Raw genomic sequence first — 6,151 nt, 5'->3', positions numbered from 1 at the left:
ATTTTATTTAATTTAACTTTAATCATAAAAATTACTCAGGAATTAAAATTTTAAAAATTTCATAATTTGAAAGCATATTGAGCTATAGAAAAAATTTTAGTATTATTGAAATTAGGATTTTTAAAAATCTGTTTGTTTGTTTGTTATTTTTCCTTTTGGTTATCATTGATTTAAAATTCATTACCTACTAAATCAAGTTGAAGAAGATACAAGAAACTAATTCGAGGTGGCGACCAAGCTTCTTAGCACATATATGAGAATAAAAAATCCTGCTTGGGCATATTGAAATACTGGAACATGTTTATACATGTTACGAATAATCAGAATGTACAGATACAGATTACAAACAAAGAGAACAAGCTGTGAATATCCCTCAGCAATATTGCAAATTATGAGATGTTAGAAAAAGAAAGAATATGCCAAGAACATCGGTGCAAGGAGGTAAAAATAAATCAATGCGGATGAGAAGTCAATGAAATTATACTCCAAGCCAAACACTGAATGATGCAATAAATCCCAACAGAGGTTTCGTTTTACAATTGGGAGGAAAAAAAGTAATTTTATCTGTGTGTTGAGACATTTTTGGCAAGGAATTTTCAGTTTCACACAGATATAATGAATTAAAAGCAATCCTTTTTATGAATCTTCTATCACACATTTTGCACTGCATCACAGATTATGAATTTTCGCTGCATGTTGCATAATATATCGTATATGGTGTGCATTATATAACATATTGTACATTTTACACCCCAGTCTTTCAGATGTCGACAAGAGACCCACCCAAAATTAAGTGTATCATCAAGCTCACATCATATTTGAGCTGATTTCAGCATTTTCTCGTCTTCTTCAGCGGATTTTTTGTAATTCCCCAATTGTTTCTCTCTCCTGTTCTATATCCACTCATCTCTCCCCTTTTTTTCGGTCTGTCTCTCCAGTCGTCATAGAAAATCTATCTCAAAATGTCATCGTGTACCCGAGAAAAAAATTGCGAACTTACCTTCTCTAAGGTTAACAGCGTCGCTGGCTGGGATGACTGTCTCAGGAATGCAATCAGATGCGGAACCGATTTATGTTGGATGGTTTTTGTCGGGACAGGAATCAAGAAAAAAATCTGCTTCCTTGTCCTCTGTCTTTCCTGTTATTTTCTTGTCTTCCAAAGTTTGTAGTGTAGCAAACGCCTGTCTTTCGTTTTCGTTCGGGGTCCTCGGGCAGGCGATGAGCAAGATGACGTTGTCGACAAAACTTCGAACCTCAGCCTCTGCTGATAGTGTCCATGCCTTTTATCACTCACCCGGCGTCCTACCCCTTGCCGAGACATTTTGTGTCCTTGCAGCTGATTGGTCGCCTGCCACTTAGCTCTCTGTCTCTCTGTCTCTCTCTCCCTCCTACCAGCTCTACCCCCCACACACCCCTGCGCGCGCCGGGGCACGTGGCCTGGTCAATCGCATCATCGACTGACAAGAAGGTCGATGGCTCGGTGACTGCCGGGTACCTTCACGGCGATGATCAGAAGAGTTTTGCTGCGCCGTCATCTACAAGAAATACGCGCGCGAGGTGAGCGGCTCGCGGTCTGTCGCGAAATCTCGCGAGAACACGAGAAAAAAAGGCAACAGAGACATTTTTCACAATATCTTTCACTGTGTACTCCACGTCAAGACAGACTCATTGCCGATTGAGTATATACTCCTTGAAAGGTTGTTGTGTCTCTTCGAAATTCGTGAGAAAGCTCAGATGCTTGAAGCCAAGATCGATGGTGGTGTTGAGTGTGTCAAGTGTGTTTTCATAGGAGTGTATGTGGGCTTGTGTGTGTTTGTGTGTGAGGGCATTTGTTTACATGTGTAGGTGTTTGTGTTTGTGTGTGGTTATGTCCAGACTGGTCTCTCTCGCCCTTTCTCTCCCTCTCTCTCTCTCTTTGTCTCTAACTCACACCACATTAACCATAAAATCGCTCCAATCCATTTTTAAAAAAATTTATCACCAAAATTTCTCCTCCAATAAATGAACTGCCACTTAGGAACCAGTATGAATATAGAGCGATCGTCCACGCAAACAACACTGCATACAAATGATACCAATGGACGCATGAATATAATGTCTGCAGAACTCAAACATCGCACGGAGAAAGATAGAGAGAGACAAAAGTAAACATAACAGTTGGGAAAGACATTCACGATTTTTAAAAATTATTATTTACTTATTTTTATTTTATTTTTTTTTATTTTTATTTTTTATTTTTTTTTAATTTTTATTTATTTATTTTTGTGGCATCGACTTTTGCGATTTGGTTTCTGTCAGGACTGTGTCTCAGATGGACAGTCTTTTTCTGTTTTTACTTCGTGCGATTGCGTGCGAGTGTGTCCCTTTTCCAGTCTCCGCTGTTGTGGTTTTTTTTTTTTTTTTTGCAACAAAAAATATCACGTGACCACACCCGAAGAGCGGGAGGGGCAAGAAAGGATCATATACCCTGCTGTGAAGATGACCCGGCCTTTCTCAGTAATTTGTTTTGTTTGTTTTCTTTTAAACAAAAGCGAAACGAAAAGGGATCACAGGGAAAAAAGTAACTAAAACGAGACTTCAAAGACCTTAGGGTTCACCACTAGTAGAGTCACTGCTACCTCCAATAATTCTACTCAAATGTGACATCACACATTCATTAGGGCGAAGGATATAAATCTTGTATTGTTTTTAGTCCTCGTTTCTTTAATCTGTCGAGCTTTTCGCGTTCACTGGTGACAGTTTTTTTTTACAGAAGGGGAGTGAATACTTTGATCATTTTACTTGCACCCACCCATCTACATCACTAATACATGCGTGTTCGGACAGAGAAACTTTGGAGGCAAAGGAAGACTTGCCGTTGCCAGCAGCAGAACAAACGGCTGTAGGGGGCGCCCCATGACGTGTGGCAGTGGAGTGAGTGGCTCACTGCTCTAGCAGAGCGGCAAACGAGGCTGTCAGCTCGCCCACTGCAGGCTGCACGTCCGTCTAATGAACGCCAGCACCAGTGGCCATCGACACTGCAGTCTTTTTCCATTGGAAGTTTAGCAGAACCTAAATCCTAGAGGCACATGCTGTATGGTCTGTCTGTGAAAATGTGTTCGCCCACGTGAGAAGTGTGTGTGCATGTGTGTAGGGGGAGGGGGAGATGAGACGGAGCGAGATCAGTGATGGAAACAGTCACACTAGAAACTCACCTGGGGAAAGGTTCATCGGCGACATCAGGAATGCCCTATAGATTATTTGCTTTCTTCAATGTAACAATATTACAATATATCACTCCAGCCCATCTTTCACCACCGCAAAACTGTCTTTGCGGGAAACAAAAACATAGGAACTAGCATTGATATGTTCGTTAGTTAAATCTTTCTTTATCTCATTCGTTCCGTGGTTTGATTTCAATGATTTTCACCATTTATATTATTATTTATTTTAAACATTAACTTATTTATTTATCATTACTTTATAATTCAATACCTCCATGATGTGTTTCAACCAAACAACGAAATGATATTAAGACTTTCGGTCTAGTTTATTTTGGAACAGTCGACCAAACATATAAAAGTAGTAAAATGCAAACCTGATAATAGGCAGAGTAAAATATAAATTGAAGAGTGGAGTCAGTTAAAAACGAAACTAACAGTTGACAAAATAATTATAATTGCACGATTGTGGCGAGTTGGTAATATAATTTATAATTTATAATTTTGGAAGCAGTTAGCAAATGACTGATACCTTAAAAACAGTTTAGCCTGAGGTTAGCATCCAACCACACCCTACTATGCACTTTGAACCCAGGTCATTTCCGCTGTGTCTGCTTCGTTCTGCTTCAGTGACTCTCCAGTGAAAGCTGATAGTCGAGTGGGTTACAGCACCGTAATCCGTGAAAACTAGACAATGCCTTTGTGGTGTGTACGTGTATCCCGCTCCTTAGAGGGCTGGGAGTAGGGTGAGTAGGATGGCACCACCCTGACAAAATTCTGGTTCAGTCTTAACACCTCACTTCCCAACAACCACAAAGGTTAGGAAACGACAAACAAGAACGGTGTGATAAGAGCGATAATGAGCAAAACAGTAAATACAATCTGTCGTCTGGGAGAAACAGTCTCTCCACAAAGGAGTAAATCCTGCGGTGTATCACCAATGAGAGTATGAGAGAGAAAAAGAAACGAACTGACCGGTCAAACAATAGTTTCTACCTTTCTGTACAGAATCTCGTCTTCAGGGTGAAATCGTTCTCGGGATTTTCCATTGTCTTTCCGAAAATCCCGGCGTCTTAAAGATCGCGTGACTCTGCTATTCAAAGTGGAGAGGTCAGGTGAGGTCACGGTAGGGACGCAAGGGGTCACGGAGAGAAAAGGTGCGTGAAATGAAGTCATAACAAAAGTCGGACATGGTTGCGGCTGTCAGGTCACCGTCAGGACGATGTTTAAAGAACACTTCAACTCACATCGCATCTCAGAATGATGCTCTTGCCAGGATGTTGTCTCTTCTTCGTTCTGTTCATCGACCGAAGAATGTGAGATAAATGTGTGAAGAAAAATACTGTTGTTCCCTGTCTTGTAAATAAACGTACAGATACTACATATATTGTACATAAATACATGCATACATCCACATTATACATACAGACACATCCACCCACGCACATACATTGCTAGCAAAAGATATAAAAAGAGAAGGAGAAACAAATAATTTCAATTATTTCCACATTTTTAAACGACATTTTTATAGGTGCAGTCAGGAAGAAACTGAAATATGTTTATGCATTTCTAAGTATTTTTCTTCTCAGTGTCCTAAAGACGTGTTTTGAGCATTTAAACTATTGAAATGAAAGATTGGTTTGCTCATTCCTTCTGCGTGTTCAGTTCGGATTTTTGTGAGAGGGCAAGTGAGAGACAGAGAGAGAAGGGGCGTTTGCCCATTTCTTGAGGCTGGAAACAAATGTTTCACGAATGAAGAAGGAATGATGCAGATATTTATGTCATCAATGCGGCCCTGTGGGTGTCAAAGGTCACACTGTCCATGGCTTCCCGTTGACGCAAGCGGCACGGAGACTACAAAGTAGAGTGATGTTCCCCTTCATAACTTCATTTCATACTTCGCGCATGCGTGCACCCTTCACCTCCACTTTCTGCTGCAAGACGTTGTTTGTATTGAACAAGGTATGGCAGAGAAAAAAAAAGAATCGACCTGTAATAAAAAAAAAATTTAAATAAAAGGTTGGCTGCTGCAAATGTAGGCGGTTGCTGACTATGAAAACGAGTGAAATGAGTCGTGTTTAAATGTGAGAGAGAGAGAGTGTGAGAGAGAGTGTGTGAGAGAGAGAGAGAAAGAGAGAGAAAGAGAGAGAGCGTCTTTGCCTGTTTCTCTCCCTCACTCATTTTTATCTCCGTCCTGCATTAGAAGGTTCAACAATAAAACAAACAAATCGTTGTACTGTCCAGAACTAAACAGTCTATTACAACCGTTTGTTCTGCTCCAATGTAGATGCCATCTAAACTCACTTTCACTAGGATGGTAAAGCCAGCAATTATTGACATAAAGATAGTATCTCCAGGCACCGTAGTCATGAAGCCAGGGTAACTCGTTGCCCCGGAGCAGCATGGGAAACTCAAGCCAAGGACTAGAGTCTTCTTTCCCAAGTTATGAAAGGATGTCTAGACCCCAGGATCCCCTCCTGGAGCATTGATGGCAAAGATGTCCTGAGGAAAGGATCCATACTGTAGTATCTGCGGGGTCTGTAGACATCAACTTATTATTTAAAAAACAAGACGCTTTTCCTCGAATTCCCGACATTGCCCCGTAGAGACGACTTACCCTTGCTTCATGACTCCGGCCGCGTGTCCCCTGTTCGATTCCCGAATGAACCACTTGTCTTTCCTGTTCGTATTTTATTTTCATTGCGCCGTTGCAGTACGCCTAGATGTACATCACGGCGTTTGTAAATATTTTTCTGCACAATAATTTCGATGTTCGTAACCAAAGTTTAAAAGTTGCATGTGACCTGTTCTAACAAAATAGTGGATATCATGGGGAGGTCGATTAATGGCGGCTTCTAAAAATAGCTTCTGGAGGGAATGTTTGCATGCTAGCACTATTGCAGTGCCACGTAGGGATGCATCTATAAATCTCAATAATTGTCTGGCTTCTT

Source organism: Pomacea canaliculata, linkage group LG11 (genome assembly GCF_003073045.1).
Source record: "Pomacea canaliculata isolate SZHN2017 linkage group LG11, ASM307304v1, whole genome shotgun sequence".
Taxonomy (NCBI): domain Eukaryota; kingdom Metazoa; phylum Mollusca; class Gastropoda; order Architaenioglossa; family Ampullariidae; genus Pomacea; species Pomacea canaliculata.
The sequence above is the reverse complement of the archived record's forward strand: the minus strand, read 5'-3'. Positions refer to the sequence as shown.